This window comes from Arvicanthis niloticus, chromosome 10 (genome assembly GCF_011762505.2).
Source record: "Arvicanthis niloticus isolate mArvNil1 chromosome 10, mArvNil1.pat.X, whole genome shotgun sequence".
Lineage (NCBI taxonomy): Eukaryota > Metazoa > Chordata > Mammalia > Rodentia > Muridae > Arvicanthis > Arvicanthis niloticus.
This window is the reverse complement of record NC_047667.1, coordinates 54,403,343-54,429,748: the sequence shown is the minus strand read 5'-3', so window position 1 is coordinate 54,429,748 and position 26,406 is coordinate 54,403,343. Positions and strand designations below refer to the sequence as shown.

The 26,406-nt window shown below is 38.6% G+C and overlaps 1 long non-coding RNA gene across 1 annotated transcript; it reads left to right on the top strand.

The window, feature by feature from the left end:
- Positions 1 to 609: 609 nt before the first annotated feature.
- Positions 610 to 26,081, top strand: LOC143443723 (uncharacterized). Its single transcript, XR_013112940.1, has 3 exons — positions 610 to 765; positions 16,510 to 16,710; positions 20,554 to 26,081. It is a non-coding gene; the product is annotated as an uncharacterized LOC143443723 (long non-coding RNA).
- Positions 26,082 to 26,406: the final 325 nt, after the last annotated feature.

The following is a 26,406-nucleotide window of genomic DNA, read 5'->3' as shown; positions in this document are numbered from 1 at the left end:
CACAACTCTCCTGATGATAACAGGCCTTAGAGAGAACTCAAAGGGATCACCATGAAGTTTCTCTTGGCGACTTCCTCAGAGATAATTTTCCAATTGTTTAGACCTTAAATTTTCACTCCAGGAAACCTGTGACTTTATCTCTGTTAAATATCTACCCATCCCCGTTGGGCTATTTAATTCTGTTGTATTTCAAGCGACTAAACCCAAGACTGTGTCTGTGCCAAAGACATGAATAAGAAATGAAACAAAAAAGAAAAAAAAATGAGCAGGCATCCAGATGTTCTTTGGCAATGACAAACATCCAGACATTTGGAGACATCTGGATGACTGAGTGACTTTTCCAGTTTTCATCTGGAAGAAGAAGATTATGCAGACCCAGCATGATTACATGTTGGATGATAATAAACAAATCTCTGACACTGTCCACAGGATTGCAAACATCTGGGAGGAGGAAAACCGGCGATCCCAGCCAACCGCCCAAATGTTTGGCATCATTTTAAACCAAACATTGGACAGCAGGAGATGGGCAAAGGATACAAAGAAATGAAGCAAGAGGTCCCTCAAGCAGACACTGCCCACAGACGAATTAGTTTATATTCAACTCAAAGGGGAAAATGGGTTCACAGTGGTAAATTATTTATTATTTTCCAAAATCCAAGTTTCTCTCTTTCCCCTACACTAAGGTTTCCAAGCCCACAGAACTGAGAACTCCAGAACTGTGCAGAATCAAAACCTGCCTACCCTACCTAGGAATTCAAAAGTATCGTAAGTAAACAATTCTTATTTTTCTGTGCTTTGTCAATCCACCTAAAACGGTTTTTTTTTTTTTTTAAATCTTGGATTTCAGGATTTTCAAACAAACAAAGAGAAAACAATATTTCCTCTACTGAGAAAGATAAGGAAGTGAAAATAGAAACTGAGGCACAAGCCTGGGTGGACTAGTATACAAGCAGACAGGTGAACCGTCTCAGGTTGTCACTTCTAGGTCGCTAAAGAACATTTAGGTATGACAGAAGGCAAGTATGTATGCACCCTGTAAAGTAGTATATAATGAGTGTGTGTGTGTACATATATATGTAATATATATACATATATACATTCATATATATACACATATTTATTCATATATATATATATATATATATATATATATTTAGTGTGGGAAAGAAGAACCCTATGCATGGACTGATCTTGAACTTGAGGATTTGTTTTACTGAGGAGATTATTATTTTAATTTTTTGCCTAGATTGGACTTTGTCATGATAATGACAGCTGTAAGAAAATGAGCAGAAGAGAATTTGTGACTTTGTGGTAACAACAGTACCAAGAAGGGTCTAGGTGGCTCTAAGACCTGAGGACAAAGGGACCAGAGAGACAGCTCAGTTGGTAATGTGCATTCTGCGAGAGGACCTATCTCAAATGACACAGTGAATGACACCTAAGAAGTAACAACACCCCAAAGTTGTCCCTGTCACAAAATTCACACACACACACACACACACACACACACACACACACACACACACACTTCTCCATCTGCATGCACATGGGCCCACACATGCCTACACACTCCAGAACTGGGGGCCTCTATGAGCAAGTGGCTTTTGTCTGAAGAGGAGTGGGATACAGCTCCCGTGTGTGTGTGTGTGTGTGTGTGTGTGTGTGTGTGTGTGTGTGTGTGTGGATGAGCACAGCTGAGGGCAGTCTAGGTACCACCTGTCCCTCTGGTTGTAAACTGAGCACATAATCTTTCTTCTTGAGCTTTGTTCCAGGAGGCCAAGAAGTTTGAGCCAAAGAAACTTTAAGGCATCGTACTGTTGTTTTTTTTTTCATCTGGGCCATGTTAAGGAAAATGTAATAAAATTTCCACCTCCGAGCTGTTGTGCTTGTTATATTTGCTTTCTGGCCATTTTCCTTGACAATATCTGGGAACAAATGCATTGCTAGAACATGAGGCGACCAAAAAAGGAAGAGAAAGATGCTGGACTCAAATAACATTCACACAAAAACATGGAACACAACAGAGACAATCAGTAATTTCACAGACAATCCAGTGGTAAGCTTCAACGTGCCAAATAGCCCTTCAGACCATTGCAAATTTAAGAACCATTGTCCAAAACCAAATCATTTTCTTCAGAAAATGTCTGCCTCTTGATCAGCCACCAAAAGAGGACGAGGGGAAAGACATCCATCCCAAAGGCCCCCTTGGACTGTGTGAATGCTGAAGGGCTGTGTAAATTCACCAGGGCCTTCATTCCATTGTGCTAACAGTATTTAAAACCAGATGCTGCCTCTCCCTGCCTCTTTGCTGGAAGAATTACTGTCAACAGGCATTGTTTCTTAGAGAAACTCAAGGCAATGCAGCCTCCAATCCTGTAATTAAAATAAGAAGGGAAAGAAAAGAGGTGGGGGGGGGGGGTGGAAAAGCTCCATGCAATTTGGAGTTAACATTTTTGTGACATAAACAATGTCAGAGAAAAAAACAGAAAAAATCAACACAATTTAAAAAAAAAATCTATGTTATGCACATAAGACCTACTGCCTACCTGTGTGAACTGGGACAAAAAGTTTCTGTGTACTGAACTTCTGTCTCTTTTCTCTTTTCTTTTTCTTTCCCTTCCCCATCACTGTCTCTCTCTGTGAGTGCATTTCTACGTGTGTGCATACAATGTATGTATGTATGTGTGTGTAAGCATTCAGTTGTGTAAGTGTGTGTTTATGTGCCACAGCATACATGTGGAAGTCAGAGGGCAGCCTGGGTAATGGTCCTTTCTTCATACTTTGTTTGGGAAAGCCTCTCTTCTTTGATGTTCATACCACATGCCAGGCTATCTAGCATGAGAACTTCTGGGGGTTCTCCTGTCTCTACTCTCTATCTTACTGTGGGCATACTAGGATTGCAGCTGCGCCCATACCTTGCCCAATATTAACCTGTGTTCTGGGGATTCTAACTGAAGGCCTTATCCTTGCGCAACAAGCACAAACCAGTGAGCCAACTCTCAAACCCAGAGCTTCCGACTTCTCATCTGAAAAAGGGAAGGTCTGGAATTCTCTAATCTATCAAGTTCCACTTGAATTTAAGTCTGTAATGTTTTTCCTCTGGTTGAGTAGAATCCTCAAACAATACACGTCTTATTTTCACTCAGTCTGGCTACATAGGGAGGAGATAAAGAAAATGGAATGGTAGGGTAGTATCCTGGATTGTTTGCTTGATAAAATTTTAAAATTTTCCACCTATAGAGCATATATATGATTTTTATGTAAAATAGTCAATACACACACACACACACAGAGCACAGTCTTCCTGCAGTATCCAAAGCTCATGCTTTATTTATTGAAGTGTAACTGATTCAACTTGTTCATGACAAAGTCTCCCATATAGGTGCAACATGAAGATTCATTGAAGATAAAATGAGGTGGCCAAGGATACAGACCTGAAGAACTGTTAGAGGAATGTCTTGTGGCATATGGATTTGTGGGGCCTATCTAAGATTTTTAAGAACATCACACATCCAACAGCAGTGAGCCTAGTTGGTGTTTATGTGTTTTCTACATGACTTTCTGACTCTACATATAGTCGTGGGCTGTTTGATTTGAGAATGGTCCATTGACTTTCCTCCCTGAGAATTTACTATTGGGATTGGCAGGTTAGTTTTAGCTTATCGTGATATTCCCAAATTAACTGAGGGTTATGTGATATCCAAGCTGTTGGCACACAGTTGTCGTAGAGTAAGGAAACAAGCTGTGTGAAGAGAGGAGGAGGAAGAGAGGAGAAAGAAAAGGAGGAGAAAAAAAGGAAAGGGGTGGGGAGAAATCCTGGGAATGTTCCATTTCCTCAGTTCAGACCATGCTTCCTGTTCAAACCACTTCAGCCTTCTTCAAAAAACTATATATAGATGCTCACTTAGATAAAGCCCCCTCAAAAATTGTAGTGTTTTTAACTGATATTTTAAATCAACCAATTTATAAGAGGACTTTTTTGTTTGTTTGTTTGTTTTTTGTTTTTTTGGTTTTTTGTTTTTTTTTTTTTCGAGACAGGGTTTCTCTGTGTAGCCCTGGCTGTCCTGGAACACACTCTGTAGACCAGGCTGGCCTCAAACTCAGAAATCCACCTGCTTCTGTCTCCCAAGTGCTGGGATTAAAGGTGTATGCTACCACTGCCCGGTGAGGACATGATTTTTAATAGTCAACATAAAATATTTATTACTTTCACATATATGTATAGAAACTCCATTATGTACCAAGAAAGCCAGTCCAGAACTCACCAGCTAGGCATGCCGGCTGACGCCTGCTGACACGCATGCACAGACTGAGTATGACCATAGAAAAGAACTCTGTTTCCATTTTTCTCTGTGGCATTGATGATCAGAGATAGCCTATCCCTAGATACAGCCACTGCCCCACACAGTGACCAGCCCAGCTGTACATCTGTATGTCCATCTCTGTGCCTTATGGTGCCCTTTCTGAGACTCAACCACAGCATATAAATTTTTCTTTTTGGCACCATTTTATAATCTTTTATTTTTGCAAGTTTTTCTGTCAGCTAGGATTTCCCAAAATACATTCAGGAAACTTTACCATATGTGATGAACATCACACATGCTCACCCACACACATATATGAAACCCAAGAAAAAGTGACAAATTCTATTTCCTTCTCTGAAATTAACAACACACATCACTATCTTAAAGTCCCTTGGAGGCTCTGCAGCAAAGAAACCCAGCAAATTCAGAAAGACTGATCCAACATTTTCCCCAAGTCAAAAATAAACCATTTTCTTCCTTTTTTGTTATTTATATGAAGCAGGCAATTAATATTTTTGTGCTTAAGATGTATCCCTGGAAATCCTTTCCCCCCATCTACTGCCTTTCTAATGCTTGTAGCTTAAATATTACAATCTTTGTCTTGGAACTCAACTCAAAAACGGCACAGAATGGTTAATGACTAATGTTTACAAAATGCATCAACAGATGAAGGATATGCACAAGTATTTTTATAAAGAGTTCTACTGTTTGTCATTGAACTTAATATCTTTCAGTGTTAGATATTTGTATGAGTATGTGCATGAATAAGAGTGAATGCACATGTACACGCGTGCGTGTGTGTGCGTGTGCATGTGTGTATGTGTGTGTATTGTGTGTGTATGTGTGAGTGCATGTGTGTGTTTGTATATGTGTGTGTGTTGTGTGTGTATGTGTGTGTGTGCATGTGTGTGGGTATGTGTATGTATGTGTGTATTGTATATATGTGTGTATGTGAGTGTGTGTATATTGTGTGTATGTGTGTATGTGTATATATGTGTGTATGTATATATGTGTGTATGTGTGTATGTATGTATATGTGAGTGTGTGTGAGCGTGTGTATGTGCATATGTGTGCTTATATGTGTATGTGTGTATATGTATGTGTGTATGTATTGTATGTGTATGTGCATGTGTGTGCATGTGTGCATATATATGAATGGGTATATATGTGTTTGTGTGTGTGTGTGTGTGTATGTATGTGTGTGTGCAGTTTGCATATCTTATTGTTGGAGTACTGAGGCCACCTTCCCCTAGCAACTCCCAGATGCTGCAGGCCTCATGATCCTCATTAGCAAAGGAGGCTGATGTCTTCCTGCTCCCTCTCATCTCAGCTCAGACCCTGTCAGGACCTATCAAGATCTTCTTTGCTCAGTGCATGGCCCATCATTATCTTAGAACCTGCAATAAGAAGGCAGTAGATTTTATGTGATTAGCTGCTGAGATAAACGTTAATTAGTTTTCAATTTCCATAAAGTATCCCACAGACAGAAAGATTTGTTAAGTCAGTTAATGGCTATAGATGATTGTTCCAAAATTGGACTGGAGAATAAAGAGCTCTGAAGATGAGGGTTGGTCAGAGAGAATGGGAAGCAGGCAGCATATGACATATGGGAAAAAGCAGGGGAGGAGAAACAAATGAATGGTCACATAAATTCAGACTTGAAAATCATTAGAGAAATCAGAATTAGGGGGTTGGGATTGGGAAAGGGTAAGGGGTGTAATGAAGGGAACATGACAGGCATTTTAAAAGTGAAATCTTGAAAAAAAGAAAAAAACATAATGAAAACCCAAATCCAAAAATTGGAGCATCTTCTGAGATCTTCGCCAATTTCTCTCTTCAGAGACTTAAGGTTCTTGTCATATAGATCTTTCACTTGCTTGGTTAGAGTTACACCAAGATATTATATATTATTTGTGGCTATTGTGAAGGGTGTTATTTCCCTGATTTCTTTCCCAGTCTGCTTATCATTTGTATAAAGAAAGGCTACTAATTCTTTTTTTAGTTAATTTTGTATCCAGCCACTTTGCTGAAGGTGTTTATCAGCTGTAGGAGCTTTTTGGTAGAGTTGTGGGGGTCACTTATATATACTATCATATCATCTACAAATAGCAATGCTTTGACTTCTTTTAAAATTTGTTTTTATTATTAATGTTTTTCATTAATCATTCCATTCACTTACATCTCAAATGATATCCCCCTTCCCAGTTACCCCTCTACACCCCTCCATCCCATCCATTCTCTCTCCCTTCCCCTTTGCCTCTATGAGGGTGCTCATCCACCCACCCACTGCTCCAGCATCCCCCTATGCTGGGACATCAAACCTCCACAGGACCAAGTGCCTCCCCTCCCATTGATGTCTAATTTGTATTCCCTAGATCTCCTGTAGTTGTCATAAGCTCTTCTCAGAGGAGAAGGGGATGGGGGAAGAGCTGGATGAGGGGAGAGATGGAAGGATGGGAGTGAGATCAGGATGTAAAGTGAATGAATGAATGAATGAATGAATGAATAAATAAATAAATAAACAAATAGGGAAAGAATTGCAGCCATATGATGAAATAGTTATCAACCTTAAGCCCCAAATGAAGTCCAATGTGGACCAGATTTTGTTTTAGTTGCACTCAGACTGTATCCCTAATTCTCTCATTTCTTTTTCAAGCAAGGCAAGATTACTCTGAATAAACAAAAACAAAAGAAGGATCCAGGGATGAGTTACTGGATGTTGTTGTTGTCATCATTGTTGTTGTTGTTTTCAAATAGAAGAGAAATACTGTGATGGTTTTAAAAGGGAGGAATTCTATATCCCTGCTCCACACTAGACCCACTGCTGTGGGCCAATCTCAGTTTAACTCAGCGTGGAAAGAGGGGATGTTAGGGGTTCCCATGCCATTAAGTCATACTGAAGACTGAAAGAATGTGGGTAACTTATATGTCACCTCGCTGTGCCTATATGATGCAGGTACGTAGCACAAGTTAGTTAATACTATTGCCATTGGTGAAGGTAAGCCAGCTTACAAAAAGGACAATGACTAAGCCCCAAAGTCACTCATTTCCACAGCTCTCTGTGTGACGTTATTGGTGCTTCTACAACTGCCAAAGGCAGCTGAGGGTCCTGCCAGCAAAAATAAATTCTGTGAGAGACATATGACACCCAGAACTCTCACCAAGGACAGTAGCCCTTTCATATGCCTTGTCAGTCATTTGATAGCCTAGAAGGGAGACAAGACACTGCCAACTCCAATAAGAACATGACCCTTTCTCCTCCTCAATGTAAAGGTCAAGGCTTGTCCCTCAGATCCCTTTCCCCATCTGAAGTGGTTGTATAAATGAAAGTTTCCCAAGAACGATGCCACAGTTAACATTATCTTAGTGACTCACCATCCTCCCTCCCCTCACAGGTAGATCAGAGCCAACACCAAACAAAATCAAACAGTTGAACCAACATTCTCATACATGGCAGGCATTCTCTTAGCCCCAACAACAAATTGCCCCACCTAAAAACTAACTGACTTAGTTTAGCCAGTTTCCAAATGAGCTAAGGATTTTGAAGAGATTAGGATCAGGGTGAAGTGTGGGTTCTCTGGCAATGGGCTATCCAGGGGAAATACCACATCATTAGTTTTAAAGAGGTAGGTTAATATATCTCCACCATGTCTCAGCTTGGCCAGGCATGTGTCGGTACAGGAGATGCAAGGCACTGTTTATAAAGCAAACTACAAATTATGCCAGATACTGTATTTTAAGATCATTCCAGGAAATGTGAGCCAATATTAACCTACTATTTCTTAAGAGTATTTGCTTTCAAAGCCTGGGCTCATCAAACATTTATCAGGATCCAGAGAAGAAAGCATAAGGCCACAGGGAGAAAAAGGTTAATTACAAAGAATATCTCCACCTACAGAAACAAATGTAAAACAAAGAAAGGGGAAAAGGAGGAGAAAATCATTTATTTATCATGAAAATTAGCAGGTATTATTGGACCTATTGAGTTTTCAAGGAAAAAAAATATCATCCAGATTTATTGTGTACAGATTTAGATGTCTGATTGTTTTTATAGTGAAATTTAGAAATAAGAAATCAGGATAAAGCTTGCCATTGGAAAACATCTCATTTTTATAGGCACAAGATGATATCTGGAAACAGTCCCTTCTATATTTCTTTATTTTTAACACAAAGAATAAAAAGCACATGGCACAGTCGGAGGGAGATTGGCAATGATATTTTATTAATGGTTTGAATAAAGCAATTGCTTTCTTGCTCATAATATCCAAACAGGCAACCACAACAGCACGGCAGTGTCCCTTAGAATTCTGTTTCTGAGACATCCATTAAAGATAAATAGCCATACATAATTACATATATTTAATTTGTAGACATTTCTTAAAGAAACTTTATGTCATTTTCAAACTCATCCACCTTTCACCTCTGTTCTTTTGGTGAAAAGAGAAAATGCAAAGACTATGTAAGAATGCTTAGTCAGTTCTCTGGGGAGTGTGGATCACACGCTACAATGCAACCCCATTAGACTACTCTGGCATTACATGGTGCTCCAGACACTCCTATGCACAACTCCATCTTACATCCAACAGGTCTGGTCCACACAGCACAATTATGTGGCGAATTCTCTCTGAACATATTCAGTATCCTAAATTTTCGAGGTACTGCACATGTTGGTGTTTTTGTGGAAATTGGTGAAGACCACCCAACTAAGAATAATCAAGGCTATTTTGAACTTGATAGCAAAGGAGTTGGACATCATCACAAGAATTTGGCAGAGACTCAAATGTAAGCCGAGGAATGGGAGAACTTTACATTAGGAGAAAGGCAAGGTTCTCAGTGGACCCTGAAGCTTATTAGAGGCTGATTGTGTAGGAAAACATCAGGCAGGCAGGCTACCAAGAAGCAGGGCATCTTCTAGGAGTAGATACAGATACACATTTGGAATGATCTAATTGATCTTAGCTTGCAAACATAAGCTGAAAGTGGGGAATCTCTATATTAAGTAAAACCTGGACCTTTGGGGTCAGTTGTGAAGCTCCTAGAGTGGTTAGCTGTGCATCTACTGTTGACTTCCTAGATTGCTTACTGCACATAATGGATTGGAAAGTTTGAAGCCATTTTTGAGGTCAAAGTTCTACTGTTCACTTTTTTAAAAAATTGTAAAGTTATACACATGTTCATGTGGCTCTGTGTGTGTGTGTGTGTGTGTGTGTGTGTGTTATGCCAGAGGAACACCTTGGATAATTTCATCCTTAGGTGCTACACCTGGTGTTTGTGTGAGTTTAAGTGTCTGTGTACATGCAAATTAACACAAATGAGAATGTGTGGATCTATACGGAGGTCCAAAGTGACTAGCTTCATTCGTTTGAGGCAGAGTCTCTCACAGAATCTGAAGATCACCAATTCAGCCAAGGTGCATGGCCAGTTAGCATCAATAGATCCACCTGTCTCCATCGCTTCAATGCCAGAGTTACACAACACAACCATACTTCCATATTTGGCTATTTACATCCTTTCTAGGGATCTAAATTCACATCTTTGAGCTTGTAAAGCCAGGTACTTTATCAAATGATCCATCTCTCTCTATCCCATTATTTTCTGAAATAGCTCCTCTTACTGAGACCTGGGAATTACTCACTGAGTAAACTGGCTTACCAGTGATCCCCAGGAAGCTGTCTTTCTCTACTGTCCCAGCACTGAGATAGAATAACAGGCCACCAAGTCCAGCTTTTTTTTTTTTTTTTTTTTTTTTTTTTTTTTTTTTTTTTTTTTTTTTTTTTTTTAACATGAATTAGGGAGATTAAACTCAGGTCTTCATGCTTGCATTGCAAACACTCTACTGATTGAGCTATCTCTCAAACTCAAGAATCCCATCCTTACACATAACTAGATCATCTTCCATTTGAATACTCAGTCCCTGATAGTTATATATCTGCTTTATCACAAATAAGCTGAGCGTTTCAAAAAAAATCTATTTCATCGGACTTCATGTCCTTTTAGTTTTAATTTCTGTTTCTCCCAATAATTTAGTTAATGGATCATTTATATCATTGCCTTCCATCGGTGAAATCATATTAGCCAAAAGCATTTCCTCCCATTCATGCATTTATTGACTCATTTGACAGACATTTACTAAAAATAAAGCACTATCTCATGGAATTATAAAATTTGTGCTAATATTCTAAAGGTCAAAGTAAATAAGCAATGTGTAGAGACATATAGAAGGAAAAACTAAAAGTATTTCATGAAAAGGACAGTGCTGAGTTCTCTAAAGAGACATTTCTTCTGAAGTCTGGATTATAAGAAGCCAGTTCTTCAAAGACCAAAGGGAAAAACATCCCAGGTGTAGGAAATAGATGGAGCAAACATCCAAGAAGGGCAGAAGCTGCTGTGTTCAAGAGCTGACAACACCCATGTGGCTGTGCTGTCATGAGTTGTTCAAGGGCTGAGGTGAGAGGCAGGCAAGCCTGTGCATCTGCTCACCAAGATTAAATTATGATAGACAGGCATCAGACTTCATGTCAACAGCAGAGGGTCACATTCCTTTCCTAAGGATCACTCAGACTGGAAAATCAATGCACCAGCAATTGTAGGGAAAATCTAGTGGATACTGTTGGCAAGGATTTTGGAAGAGAACATTATTTTATCACTGACACTGAGGTTGGTCTAGGATAAATATAGACTCCCCTAAGCTGATTTCATTTACATAAGCAAATTAATGCGAAGCTAACTGTTTAATATTTTTCCTAATCAAAACCTACAGTCAATGATGGCCTTGAATTTATAAGAGCAAAATGTCAGAATTTAACATTTTACCCTAGAATAGGCCTGAAGCCTCAATAAAGTAGAATATGAGAATGGATCCTTTGTGCATGATACTCCCATACTTCCTAATTATATTACTCTGTGATTGTTAATGCTAACTGTCAATTTGACAAAGTCTAGAATCACCTAGGATACAAGCCCCCAGGCACACCTATGAAAGACTAAGTTAAATTAGTTTCTGAGTATATCTCTGTGAGGGATTATCTAGATTATGTGAAGGACCCACATTAAGTGTGGTCAGTGACTTTCTACAGGCTGGGATCTACAACTGAACATAAATTTAAAAATGATCTGAACATTAGAATAACCCTCTTTCTGCTTCCTGACTTTGCATACGATATGGGCAATTCCCTCAAGCTCCTGAGGCCAAGCCTTCCTTGCCATGGTGAACAGTTCCTTTGAACAGTGAGCCAAAATAAATCCTACTTTCCTTAAGTAGTTCTTGTTATGGTATTTTATCACCAACCAAGAAGGCAAGTAACATGTATCACCTTCAGAAAGTGTCTGAAGTATATTTGTTTCCTTCAAGAAATTCAGAAATGTATTGACAAGGAAGCACAGCATTCCTGGAGGATCCTGTTGTTTCCTGTCCTATGTAAGCTGCAGGCACAAGTAGGAGATGGTTTAGTATATTTGAGTTCTCTGATTTCTACGGCTCTAATTGGATCCTTCGCTGGTAAAACCAGGTGGCAACACAGAGATGACAGAGACAATTCCTATCACAGGGCACACTGATGGAATGATAATCAGACTATTTTCATATCTGATGAAGACTAATTAGTCACAGGATATGAAGGCATTAATATAGATTGACATCTACTAAAAGTCTTGGCTTATATAAGAGAAAATATTTTAAGTCAGATGTGCAAACTACCTAGGCATTATTCAAGCTCCCACAACTAAGACTATTTGGGGACTCAGAATCTCTTGATAGAGGAGAAGGCTAGATCTTTTCAGGACTTGGACCTTTCAGTATAGCTACAAGTCTACACTGATGGCGGACCATAAAGCTTTTACCACATTGTTAACACTGAGATCTGAAGCAATTGACTAGTGTGGTTGTGAAAATGGAGAAATAATCATAAATCATAATCATTTATGTATCTCATATATAGATACCAGTCTTGAGATGATCTCTAGAGATGCAAAATGTCATGAGTCTGCTTGTCAAGTAACGGTCCATGGGGATGAGATGATAGATAGTCTGGGTTCAAGATTCCCACAGGATAGTGAAGATTAGACAATAAGTAAGTTTTGGCCCAAGATCATTTTACAATGGACACATTAAAACTCATTTTTGGACCATTTCACTAATCCTTAGCACAGAAGTATTTAGCAAAAGACAGAGATTCTTTATACTACATCCTCCCCAGTGAAGAAGTCTATTGTGTTAGAAAGGGACAAGTAAATGTCGTTAAGCTAACCTAGCATCACATTAGCAAAGATACCAAAGTGAAGTCAACACAGGAAACAAAGAAAAATATGACCTCCAACAAAGAACTGAGTCAGAGGTAGAAATTTTTTCTAAATCCTTAATAAAGTTGCCTGCGGACCAGAGAAATTACCAAAATGGAAACTGAAATTTTATTTGTCATTATAATTATTGCTGTCACTCTAGATGATGTGTAGTTGCCAGAACAGATCAAGACTATCCTTTATATCAGATACAAAACTATCAATGTATTAAAAGCTTTATTTTTCCTTTTCACTCAGTAGGAAAAAAGTCATTAGCAATTTTTATTCACATGGTAGTATCAACAGTCCACATGTACAGTATTTCCCCAGAACAGTAACTACTATTGTAACATCACACTGATAATTAATAACGAGCAATTTGGAACTGATCATTAAAGAATACAAGACCTCATCGATGTCATAATAAGGCATTTGCATGTCAGAGTATAGGAGTAAAGACTGGGACATTTTAAGGTCTTGTTACATTAAAGAAGTATTTCAGCCCATAAAATGATGGGATATCCATTACAAAGGGACAAATAAATTTTTATATTTATAGCACCCTTAATGAAGTCAAAGGGCAATAAAGACCAAAATATCTTTGTATGCTGTTCTGACTCAGTTACCAAGTAACATAAGTTTGCCAGTTTTAGGTAAATCTCAAAACAAAAAAATTCTCTATGGTATATGGAAGTTAATTGAAATCTGTTCTGCTTATTTTTTATAACATAGAAGCCCTGCCTGCATGAGATATTTGCACACTATAAATGACCAAAGTGTGGAGTACATAGAAGTCCAAATAGGAAAGCATAAGATAACTTTTCTATAGTTATTAGATTTCATATACTTGAGTAAGGGAGCCCCCTCTGCCAACATCTACTCTGCATTTGAAAGTAGTGTATTAACAAATTTAAAAAAATTAATCATCACTCAGACAAAATTATAAAATAATCTGAAAAGGGATCCTACTAGAGAGTAGAAGAAAGATACAACAGGAGAGCCCAGGCTAATTACTCTTGTGATAGGAATGGATGAATTAGGAAAGATTTAGACATGTACAATTCAGTGAACCAGCAAACACCTAAAATAAATGAGGAAGAAAGCAAAGAACAAACAGTATTTGAACTAACCAAGAGAGTAGCCATCAAGCCTATGAGAACTAGCAAATATCTTAATAACAACTCTAAGCAATAATGATCTCAAGTGCTTAAAATCTATGGACCAGATCCAACAATTTGTTGCCTGCAAGAAACACAGTTCACTAAGAAATATGAAAACTTAACAGTAGAAGCATGATAGATAGATAGATAGATAGATAGATAGATAGATAGATAGATAGATAGGATGTGTGTGTGTTCTAAATAAAGTCACCAAATAATGGAGAAGTCAGAGCCCCAATTGGACATTTCTTCTCACCAAATTCAGTTTCCAGTATCAGGAATGGGTTATATCTAACTGAGTTGTTGGTCAAAAGGGTCCCATGGGCAACACCAAATGACCCAGGCTGTTGCCAAGACTAAGGTTTACTTCCACGAACTGATGTCAAGACCCAATTCCTGAAGACAACATCTACTACATGACCCATTGAACATGGAGACATTGAGTTGCTACTTATATGGAGCCTTTCATGGTAGTGTCTTTGTACAGGAAGGTACTTTGCATGTTATCAAAGGAGAAACCTAAGCCTTAACCAAGCCACAAACCATTTGATCTACAATCATTTCCTTGCATGCAACATACGCAAGTGAAAGTGCAATGGTGGCACACAGACTGTGGTAGTAACCGACCAGTATCTGATTTGACTTAAGGCCCACTCCATATGTTGGAACCCATGCCCAACATTGCTTGGGTAACCAAGAACCTGTGGTTTAATAGTCTAGGAACTTAGGGTAAAACCAAATACTACTTTTTTTTTAAGTAAGAGTAATAAAATGACTCCTAATGACATTCTACTGTATAGATTAGTGCTTTCTCAGACATCAGAGAAGCTTCTTCTTGCAGGATATGGGAACAAATACAGAGACCAACAGCCAGGAATTATGCAGAGAATGAGATATTTGTAGAACACTCATTCCTAGATGAAATTTCTCCATCAAACCTCTTCCACCAGGGAACCCAGAAGAAGAGGAGATAGAAAGAGTATAAAAGCCAGAGGGGGAGAAGGACAGTGAGACAACACAATTTTCTAAATTAGCACCTCGATCCACATATGAACTTATAGAAACTGAGGCCTCATGAACAGGGTCTACACAAGTCTACACTGGATGATGGGATTCCAGAGCTGAAAGAAGTAGACAAATGCCCCCATCCCTAATCCAGAAGTTATCTCCAAGCGGTAGCCACCTGCAAATGAAAACTTATTTTTCTCCAAGGAGTCTCACTGGGGAAACAAACTACTCTTTCGGGTGAGCTGCATGCTTTGCACTAGGTGGCCACAGAAAACGAATCCAATGGCGTCGTTAGAGGTTCCTTTTCTCATGATGGTATCGCAGGGCTTCTAATTTTTTATCTATCTTATTTTACATTTTGATTTTACTTTATTGGGGTATATATTGTACTTCTCTCTTTTTACCCCACAAGTCTTTTGTGCATATATTATGGCTTCCAATTTAGTGATTTTTCTAGGATTCCTGAGTGTGCATCTATATTTATTTTAAGTGCTTCTCTTGGGCTTCTTCCTTTCTCTTGTTTGTTTGTTTTGTCCTATTTCAGTGCATTTAGTTTTTATTTTCTCTTATAATATTTTGTTTTACTATTATCTCTTAGAAGCCTGTTTGTTTTTTAATTAGAGACAGAAAGGAGGTGACTCTGGATGAGATGGAGGTGGGGAGAAACCATAATAGGATATATTATGTGAAAAGGAAAATCTGTTTTTCAATAAAAGGAAAAAATAAGGCCAGTAAGAAAACAAACAAACAACAGAAACAACAAACCCAAAGGAAACAAACAACAAATGCTTGTGAGGATATAAAGGGAAAGGAGCCCTATATAGTGCTGATGGGAATTTAAAGTAGTATGTTCTCCATGGAAATCAGCACGGAGGCTCCTCAACAGCTAAAAATAGAGCCAGCTTAGTACTCAGCTATATATTTCCTGGGAATATGCTAGAAGCAACCCAAGTCATCTACTACAGAGATACTTACAGCCTTTCCATGTTTATTCTAATAATAATGACAACTGCCTAGTTATTAAATCAGTCTAGATGTTCATTAATCAATGAATACATGAAGAAAATAATTATACACAAAATCATGACAGATAGATAGACAGACAGACAGACAGACAGACAGAATGACAGATAGATAGATAGGATTTTAGTTTGCCAAAAGAAGAACAACATTATGTCATCTGCAGGAAAATAGAGGGAGCTGGAGAGATTTGACTACTGCCATAAAAGCAATAAATAACATGAGTCAGATGCATACAGCTATTGCACATCTATCATGTGTGATTTGGGAAGATTAAGCAAACTAGGGAAAGTGAGGACAATGTAATAGGCATGAATGCAGTCAAAGGACACGATGTGCATGATCAAAATTATCCCAAAGAACCCATCACTTTGAACCGTGAATGTGCACTAGTAACTAGAGTCCTTAGGATGGCTCACCAAGTGATGATGTAATCAGATGCTCCGATAATGAACTGGTAGTTAGCCTCAGAATCACAAAATAGGGAGTCAATATATAATGAATTCAAACTGCTGAAAATAGCACACAAAAATTATACCAAGATCCCATGTTATATGGAACCTGCCCATTCTGTTCTATTACCTCACTCTTAGAAACATGCCTGTAGCCTTATATGGTTTGATCAACTATTAAAATGCCAAAAGTACCAGTCTAGTGTATGCATTGTATGCACTGTGTTTTATTATGCAATATGTATGGGGGAAAGATGCTCTGAGTTATACATTTGTGCTAATTCACAGGTTGATAAGCTGATCAGGAATTTGAAAAGGACAAAATTGATGTCAAATGGTGTACGAGTTTATCGCTGAGAAGAAAGAATGAAGAATCTATTCCAACAAGTACCTACATATACAGCTGAGGAGACTCCCAGATAAACAAATGGATGAGATGCTGCATTTTGAAGATGCCAACCAACCATCCCAGTTGCTCAGTGGTCCCAGGTACAAAGTTGTTGCGGCCCTCTCCACTCCACGCTTGGCAGCCACTGTTTCCAGGCCCAAGCTGCTGCTCTGGTCAAGGGAGAGAGAGAGAGAGAGAGAGAGAGAGAGAGAGAGAGAGAGAGAGAGAGAGGAGAGACGCGAAGAATGGAGACAAGACAGAGGTTCTGATCAAGTCTCGTTTATTAGAATCTTTTTTTTTTTTTTTTTTTTTTTTTGGTTTTTCAAGACAGAGTTTCTCTGTATAGTCCTTGGCTGTCCTGGAACTCGCTCTGTAGACCAGGCTGGCCTCGAACTCAGAAACCTGCCTGCTTCTGCCTCACAAGTGCTGGGATTAAAGGCGTGCGCCACCACCACCCAAAGTCTCGTTTATTGAAGGGAAATCTGGGGTATTTATAGGCTTTTGCCAGGTGCCTTGTAGGCGCATGGATACCACGTGCCTTGCAGGTGTTGATATGATGTAAGCCTTACAGGCGTCTATAGCGTGGACAGCATGTGCACCGAAATGCCTTCCAGGCTTGGATACCACATGCGCCTTGCAGCTGGGGGCAGTAAACAGCAAAACAAAATATGAGGGATATCAGAGTGTGCTTCAGCTGTTGTAGGCTGTTGAAAAACAAGTCTCACGTCAGGGTTTATGGCTCAAGATGGCTGCAAAGCTGATAGCCGCTTTCTGCTAAAAGTCGGCTCCCAACACAAAGTAACTGTGGAAGCATGGTCTTTTCCCATTAAAGTCTGGCTAGTACTGACCAACCTGCCAACAGCAGAGACTCAGGCAGAGCCTCTACATAGTATCATTCCCCAGAGGAAGCTGAATTACCCCATCCACATAACCTTCTCATATATTTGCTTTTTATTTCTGAGATGTTTCAGTCAATATCATTTTTGTAATCTTAAACATGCCTTGCCCTCCTGGACAATGCCTCAATAGCTCATGTACCTTATAAAAAACAGTTCAGGAGGATGGAGAAATGGCTCACAGGTTAAGAGTATTTGCTACTCTTCCAGAAGACACAAGTTCAGTTCCCAGCACCAGGACAGAGAATCACAGCCATCCCTAACTCTAGTTCCAGGGAATCCAATGTCCTCTTCTGGCCTTGCTGGGCACGAGTAATACAATTGATGTGGACACACATGCAGACAAAATACCCATAAATTAATTAATTAATTAATCACATGCAAAAACAAACCTTAAAAAAACATACATTTAAAAAAAACATTCAGTGGTTTTATGACATGCTACCACTTTCAAAGACAGCTGGCTTGATAATAAAATGGCTAATGTGTGCTGACTTCTGAAAGTTCAACTGTACCCAAATTGGGGCCCAGTAGCCTTCATTGTTCTTCAGGATGCAATATGTACCTCAAACAAATAGCATTCCCCCTATGACCAGGAAGCAGGGATTCGATTCGGTGCTCAAGAATAGGAAATGAGTGAGGCTGTTCTTGCTCTGACAACTAATAATCTACTAGGAGTGCTACTCTACCTCTTCCTGTGAACTTCAGCCACATGTGTTCAGGGGCTGTAGGGACCAGTGAAGGAAGGAGGCTTCTATAGAACAAGATCATCCTCCATATGAATTGTAAGCTAGGCCAATCTCTGCTCATGCCTGATTCCTCATACTTCTAAGCCAACAAATAAAGATAGAGAATCACTTTACTAGTGGATGATGGCTCCCAAGTGTCAGAGCGATTTGGCTACTGCCATAAAAGCAAATAGTATGAAAAACAATATTTAAAACACAGAAAGTCCACTAGACTGTTTCTCAGCATCAAAGGGAAATACCCCTTTCTGTATAGCCCAATGGATATCTATGGCAATGACTTGGCCATAGAACTTGAATTCTGCTGAATTCAGGTCTAATTGTTCTTGCAAAGTAAAGAATTCCATTAAGTGGAGATATTGGTGAAAGGTAAATGGAGTTGAAATGCATGGCGCTGAAGCAGACTGCTATGAACAACAGTCAAGCCTTGTGGTGCTCAAAGATAGAGACCATAACAGTTGCTGTTATTCTGTTTTGTTTTGGTTTGGTTTTGTTTTTTAGTATGTGTATGTGCATGCACCTAGGTGTGCATGCATATATAGGTGTGAGCATGCACTTGAGATTAAATGGGTATGAATACCAGAGACTGAATCGAGTGTCTTCCTCAGTCACTCTCTACCTTGTTTATTGAGTTAGAGTCCCTCACTGACCCTAAAGGTTGCAGGCTAGCCAATGAATTCCAGGGCTCTTCTTGTCTCTACCACCCGAGTTCTGGGATTACAAACATACAAACATATGTTCCTGGTTTAAAACACACAGAGAGAGCGAGAGCGAGAGCGAGCGAGCGAGCGAGCGAGAGAGAGAGAGAGAGAGAGAGAGAGCTCTCAAGGCAAGCACTTTACCAACTGAGCCATCTCTCCATCTTTTCATGTTATTTAAAACAGTTTTCTCATTTCTCTTACAAATGGAAATGAAGAACCCAGTGGTAGCTAATGATTTTAAGTTTAAAAGGGAGTGTGACTAATTTGGTATCGCCCAGTGATCATCGAATTGCCAATGGGACTTTCTGAGTGCTCTCTTTGGGATGCTGAGGGACAGAGGGAATGACCTCCTGATTGTCCTCTGGTTATAGATCCGGATCTGGCATCCACTTCTCTTCTCCATGTCATCTCCCACAGCAGTCTAATGTTTATGGACATATCCAGTAGGGTTTTTATCCCTCTAACTTCTATACAATGGGGATACAGAGTGGGCTATGATACTGTTCATTGGTAACATTTATCTCCCTGGCATAGGAGATGCTGGGGGATTGCCTGAGTGTCGAAAGAGAAGGCAAATGGGACATCTTGAAATACTTATAACAAACATCTCTCACCACCCTTGAATTTATAATATCTAGAAAACAGCTAGATTGCCAATAACTAATAACTTTAGCAATCATGTCTATTTAATGAAATCTCTAAAAAATGAAAAATGATGGCTTCACCAGGTTGGGGTTCATATGGAAAAGCTATGAGGATGATTTGCCCAGAGGCAGCATGGGAGCTTCACATCTCTTACCCACCCATGGCCCTGTGCATCTCTTCTATTTGGCTATGAATGAGTTGTAGCCCTTTATAATAAATAAGTAACTTAGTAATATATTGCTTACAAGTTCTGATTGCTATGTTAGCAAATGATTGTATCCCAGAAGGTTGTGGGAATCTCCAGTACAAAGCTGTCCATCAGAAGAATGAAGAACAACCTGGACTTGTGTTTGGCAGCTGAAGAGTGATCTTCATGAGACTGGGACCTTATGTATTATATGGGTAAATAGTGTCAGAACTAAGTAAAATTGTGGGGCACCCAGGTGATGTGTACCAGGAAATGCAGAGGTACCTGTTTGAGAAAACCCTTAAACTTTTGGTACCAGACATGAACTAGAGAGAGGAAGTATGCTAGAACAGAGAATGCAAGAGAAAATAACTGATAGGAAAGGAGAGTCAGGATGCTTATGCCTTAGACTTCCCTGTGAAGTTGCCTCAAGCTGGTGGCATCCCTTCACTATTCGCATTGAGACTCCATCTAATATAGTTGGTAAGGAAGATGAGAGATAAGATATTCACGGCCCACAACTGAGATGGGAGATCTCTCAATTGAAGAGATGAGGGTAAATATTTAGATTGAAAGTTATCATGTTGCTGTGCTTTGAAACTATGTACAAATCCTGATAGTCTTCCCTCCAAGAGGTGCAGCTCAATTCCATCTTGAGTGTAGACAAAATTTAGAGACTCTTCTAGGGTGTAGAATAAAGAAGAGGTGAAAGGATGTGTCTTCTGAGACAGTCTGAAATGGCCCTGTGAGTGTCTCCTTTATGTTGTAGGTCACTGGCTCCTGGAGAAGCCAAGTGATGTGTTGTGAAGACCCTGGAGAAGGCATGAATAAGATATGTAAGAAGCAGCCTAGCCACCAGCCACCAGCCACCAGCCACCAGCCACCAGCCACCAGCCACCAGCCACCAGCCACCAGCCACCAGCCACCAGCCACCAGCCACCAGCCACCAGCCACCAGCCACCAGCCATGTGAATTAGTCATCTAGGAAGAGGATTCTCCAGCTTCAGTGGACAGTAAAGATGATTGCTGCTCCTATGAAGAACCCAGCCAAGCTAGAAGTACCCTACCAAGCCACTCCAAATTCCTGCATTACAGAAATTTTGCAATAATGAATATGGATTGGTTTAAGCCAATAAGCTTAGAGTTATTTGTTATGTAGCAATAGATAGCATCATATATACCTGGATACAGTGAAAGATAATCATTAGTAATAACTACACTTATTATACACCAATTTCTGTGATAAATGTTTTATTTAATCTTTGCTTGCACCCTATAAAACAAGTACTATTATTAGCCTTGCATGATAGAATAAGATCCCAGGGCACAAAAAAGTTAAATATCCTGCCAAGCGACACATAGCCTGCACTGTATTACAAGGATGATAAGATGCACATTTTTCTCATAGTTAATATTACTGAATCATAATACCTCTTATAATCAAAGATGTCTCACAATGGCTGGCAGTCACGCAGCAATTTGACATAATTGCAATTGTGTGCACATGTGTAGCCTTGGTTATGCCTGATCCCATTGTCATTGCTTCAACCGTGTTAGAAGCATTGAGTTTAATCATTGCTTAAAATATTTTCAAAAGACTCTACTATGACTTGGCGTTAATATTAAGAGTTGGTGTGTATGCAAAAAGAGAAAAAATAGATCACAAGTTTTACAAGCACAAAGCAAATATCTATCACTGGAAGAATAGTAGCAATTCCACATTTCTTCATAAAACAATAGATAAGTTCTTTACAATATACAAGAAAAAATAAATCTCACAAGTAGCTACAGCCATTGAGTAAAAAGATTGACTATCACATGCCATAAAAAATGCTGTAATGTCCACCCCCACCCTAAAAAAAAAGACAGGGTGGGCAGTGATGGCGCACACCTTTAATCCCAGCACTTGGGAGGCAGAGGCAGGCAGATTTCTGAGTTCGAGGCCAGCCTGGTCTACAGAGTGAGTTCCAGGACAGCCAGACTACACAGAAAAACCCTGTCTCAAAAAACAAACAAACAAAAGACAGGAAATGATTCTAATCAAGAAGAATTTAGAATGACTATGTCTGCATTTTGAACAGCCATCATTAAGGAGCTGCATCCAAGCAGAGCTGTTAGCCCTGTTTTCCATCTTAGTGTTTAACATGGCAATGATTATTCTTAGGACTCAGTGCTTTAGAAATGATATTGTATATTTGTGGTGGAGGGATTTGAACTCAGTGACCTGACTCCTGAGCACATGCTCTTACTCACTGTACAAATCATCTGCCATATGACCTAGATTGTTGAGAGCATGTAGGACATTCCTACTCAAAGTGGTATGTTGATTTAAATGCTTTCTATTCTGAATCATTCCTCTAAAGAAGTTCTCGAGGCCAGTTGCATAATAACATGAATATACTTTACAATGCCAAACAACCTTAAAAATAGTTGGAATGCTAAGCTTTATGTATATCTTCCATAGTTAGAATATAAATAAATGTGTCTGGAACACTTCAAGAGATTCCATGTTTGAGTGTAGCTAAAACTTACAGGCTCTTCTAATGTGTAGGAAAAAAAGAGGAAGTGACCAGCTGTAATTTTTCTCTGTCACCTCCTCCAGCCTTCTCTCAGGAGAACAGATTTTTATTTAAAAAAGAAAACCTGCTAAATACTCCAAAGAATAGATTATTCAACTCCTTCGAGAGTGACATGTGAAATAATATGTGGGATACTCCTCTGTGGGAAAGGCCTGTGTAGGAATAACAATGATGATGACATCAACGTTGGTAGATAAGAGAGGAATAGCTGCCACTGCAGAAGGTCCACTGTTCAAATGGATGCGTGGAGGTCATGAGCCAGTGTAAGAACAAGATGAAGAAAAGCTATGGGGAGGAAGAAAGCCTCAATTTTCATTTTACCCTTATGCTCACCCTCTCTGACGTCTCTTGTTCTAGCAACAATTCATTTGGCCAACAGTACCCCTTTCTCTCCCTGGATTCTCTATCTTTTTCTACCCTTAGGAGAAAGAGGTTAGGGGGAGGTAAAAGAGCAGGCATGCTGAGCTGCTAGGTCCAGATTCTTAGCACAGGCAGGGAAGGACAATGGGGTGGGGGTACTGAGATTTCCAAATCATACTGTCAGAGTGAACTTACGTTTGTTGCTAACGACCTTGATGTTATTAGGCTAGACAGAGGGATGTCGATGTGAATCATTTTCAGTGTTATTCCATATTCATAATGAACTAAATATAGTAAGAAGAATGGGACTGGCGGGCACAGCCCCTGATGGTCATAGTGGATGATTCCCATGATGAAATTAAATGCTAGCCCAGCTCTTGTGTTCCCAGAGGGGCAGAGAGAGCCATATCCCTAGCCTCTAACCCCAAGATGAAACCAACACATAGTTGTTCGATTTTTATCCTTCCTTCCCAGTAGCCAAATTCAAATACCATGTCAAAAGGCCAGGCAGTTGGCTCTGGTGTATGGAGATTTAGACTATACAGGTCCAGCCAGGAGTTGCTAATTCTAGCATCCTCTCTCCTAAGGCAGTCTGTGCCACATCAAAGCCTGTGGCCATGATTTTCTTTAAATGATACAGTTTGTGTTTTCATTATGTAAAACAAAATAAGAAATTGTTTCAGTTGAATTGAATAAATAAGCCCCTTTTCCAATCCATAATACCACCAAAGGTGGTGGTGGTGGGGAGGGGCAGATCATTGATCTTTTGGTAACTTCCAAAACTGAGAACTAAGGAGTTAATGCCTAAGAAGCTTGAAGTCCTAGATCAGAAACATGATGCAATAAATTTAATGTTGACTCTGTATAGATACCATTGAGCATTTAGTTGCAACTAAAGACAAAATACAATAATGTTTTAATTCTTGAAATTCTGGTATAATTTAGTACATTTTCATGCTAAGCAACTGAAAAAAATATACGCAGTCTACTGGCTCAGGATAACCACTGTATCCAGTTAGTATTTCAGCTTTGTCTCAATATATACATATATATTGACATATATATGTAGGTGATACTACCTTTTTAAAGCAATTGAGTTCAAGATTCTCCTCTATAAACAACTTGATTCATGCATGTATCACTTCAATATTCACCTGAAAGTCATCCAGAAATATTGCTCAGCATTTAAAAACTCATCATTAAGATCTGTGCATTTGGTGAGGCATAGATTGTCAGTATTTAAAGGGAGGATAAGAGAGTAAACTCAAAGCTAGAGACACTGAGCTGTGCCAAGAGCAGTCAGTTACCAAATGCACACCTCCCACCCAAGGTGAAAAAAGGAGTCATCTCTTCCCTCAAGAACTTATAAAGGTGGTCTGTATTATTGGGAGGTTCTGATTGTCCTCAAAAACCTTCCCCTATACTTTCTCATTACATTTAGTATATCAAGTCCCAGCATGCCCTATGGAATGTATAATAGCCCATGAAACCACACACACACACACACACACACACACACACAAAGTGATAGACAGACAGACAGACAATAAATTAAAGGTTTGACTCTTACAATAAATTAAAGGTTTGACTCTTACAGGTATATGATCAGATACGGGAGGTGGGAGATATGCATGGGAAAGAATCTTCAGGATTTGCACAAGGATGAAAAGGATATAAAATTATAGTTGGAAAAATTTACTAGTGACAGTAGTAGCAAAAGTTCTAAATTCAGCATCATAGCTGCAGATTTCTAGCAAGTCTTAAAACCAGTCTTTTAAAATTTATTAAAACATTATGATTATTTTTTTTAAAAATCTATAGTTTTCAAAGAATGTATATTCCATTTTTAAGGCTGCACACGTATTCTAAAGGTAGCTGGCAATGTTATGAATAACTTAATATTTTCACAGTCTTATAGAGTTTTCAATTTAGATGTTCTCTTGTTAAAATGAAATGTTATGATATATAACATATCTTTTATATTTTATTAATGTAATAATGTGATATGTCATATATTGAAGTATTAATTTTAAATTTTATACCAAGAAATTTAACTTGGGTGAAATAGACACATTCCTTACAAAATTGCAACATATTAAAGTTGATATAAGAAAATATAGAAAGTATAAGTAGTCATGCCTGTCAAAATGTTGTTGCTGCAGACAGGGTCTCACTATGTCTCTTCTGGAACTCATTCTGTAGACCAGGCTGGCTTTGAAGGCACAGAGACCCTCCTGTCTCTTCCTCTCAAGGGGACACTATACCCCCAATATCTATTAAAATTAAATTGATTGAATATGATCAAAATATACTGTTTAAAATTCTCAAAGAATAAATTAAAACATTACTTTAAAATATGCTAATAGTTTAAGAAAAATACTCTCCCTACACACACATAAAATCAATACCCATATGCTTAAATGGTGAATTCTATTAACAACACAAAGGAAGACATGATTATGAGATTTTCCAGGATATAACAAAATCCTTAATTTTGTTAAAAGGCTCACATATTTCATATTAAAATCTGACAAAATATCATAAAAAAGAACAAGACAGTGGTTTTCACATGAAATCCTAGCCATTTTTGGAGTTCAAATAGGATAGTAATGAATTTGCAGATAGTTTGTGCAATATAATATGAGCCCCAAGTGAAAAAGTAAGATCACAAAAAAGAAAAACAAAAAACACACAAAATCCACAATAAAAAGATAGTAGTTCTCATGAAGCTCAAATGGGACTTATCCTGCAAATGTAATGTCAAATTAATAATTGAAAACTAGTTAAGAAATTTATTATAATAACAGAGGAAAAACAGAAAATATCTGATCATCAAAGTGGAGTTAGGAAAACTTGTCAAAATTCAACAAAAAATTATTTAAAAAATTAATGTTCATATTGAAAATATCAGGAAAACTAGGAATGGGAGGAAGTTTCAACTTGGTAATGAATATCTATTACAGTAATCTAACAAATGTGATATTAACTTTGAGAGATCAGAGCAAGCTGGAGGCCTCTATGTAAATTCATTTTCAACAAAGATACCAGAGCAATTCATCAAGGAAAGGAAAAACCACAGTAAATTATGCCAAAATAACAGTTACAGTGGAATGGTATGGGGAGATGAACCTTGGTTTCTGCTGTCACTGTTTTAATTAAATCTTTAAAATTTTCTAGACACCAAGGACAAGCATGGACCGAGAATAGTGAGGGCAAGCATGGTTTTGTGGTTACATTTGTGTAACAAGTTTACATCCTTGTTAATTTTATTTATTTTTACTCCTGTTTCTACTATTTTATTTTCCAGCTCTCCACCATTTTTAGATTTCCTTTTATATCAGAATAGCCAAGCAGAAAATTTTTTTTAAAAAAAGGCAAACGTGCACACACACACACACACACACACACACACACACACACACGTCTCTTCTCAGCATTGTACATCATATGCACTCAGTGGCTTGAATGAAGTAAGTCACGTGATAGCCCGGACATCAGGAAGCTTTTGCTTCTCCACAGCAGTAAATATTTGCAGGACAATGGTATAATCCACATACTTCATTTGTTCCATTTTCAAACAGTATTTCTTCCACTTTTGTGTGACATCAGTTGGCCAAATGTCAATTCTTCATTAAAAGCAATTTTTCTCTAAAATATTATATTAAAAATTATCACATGAAAAA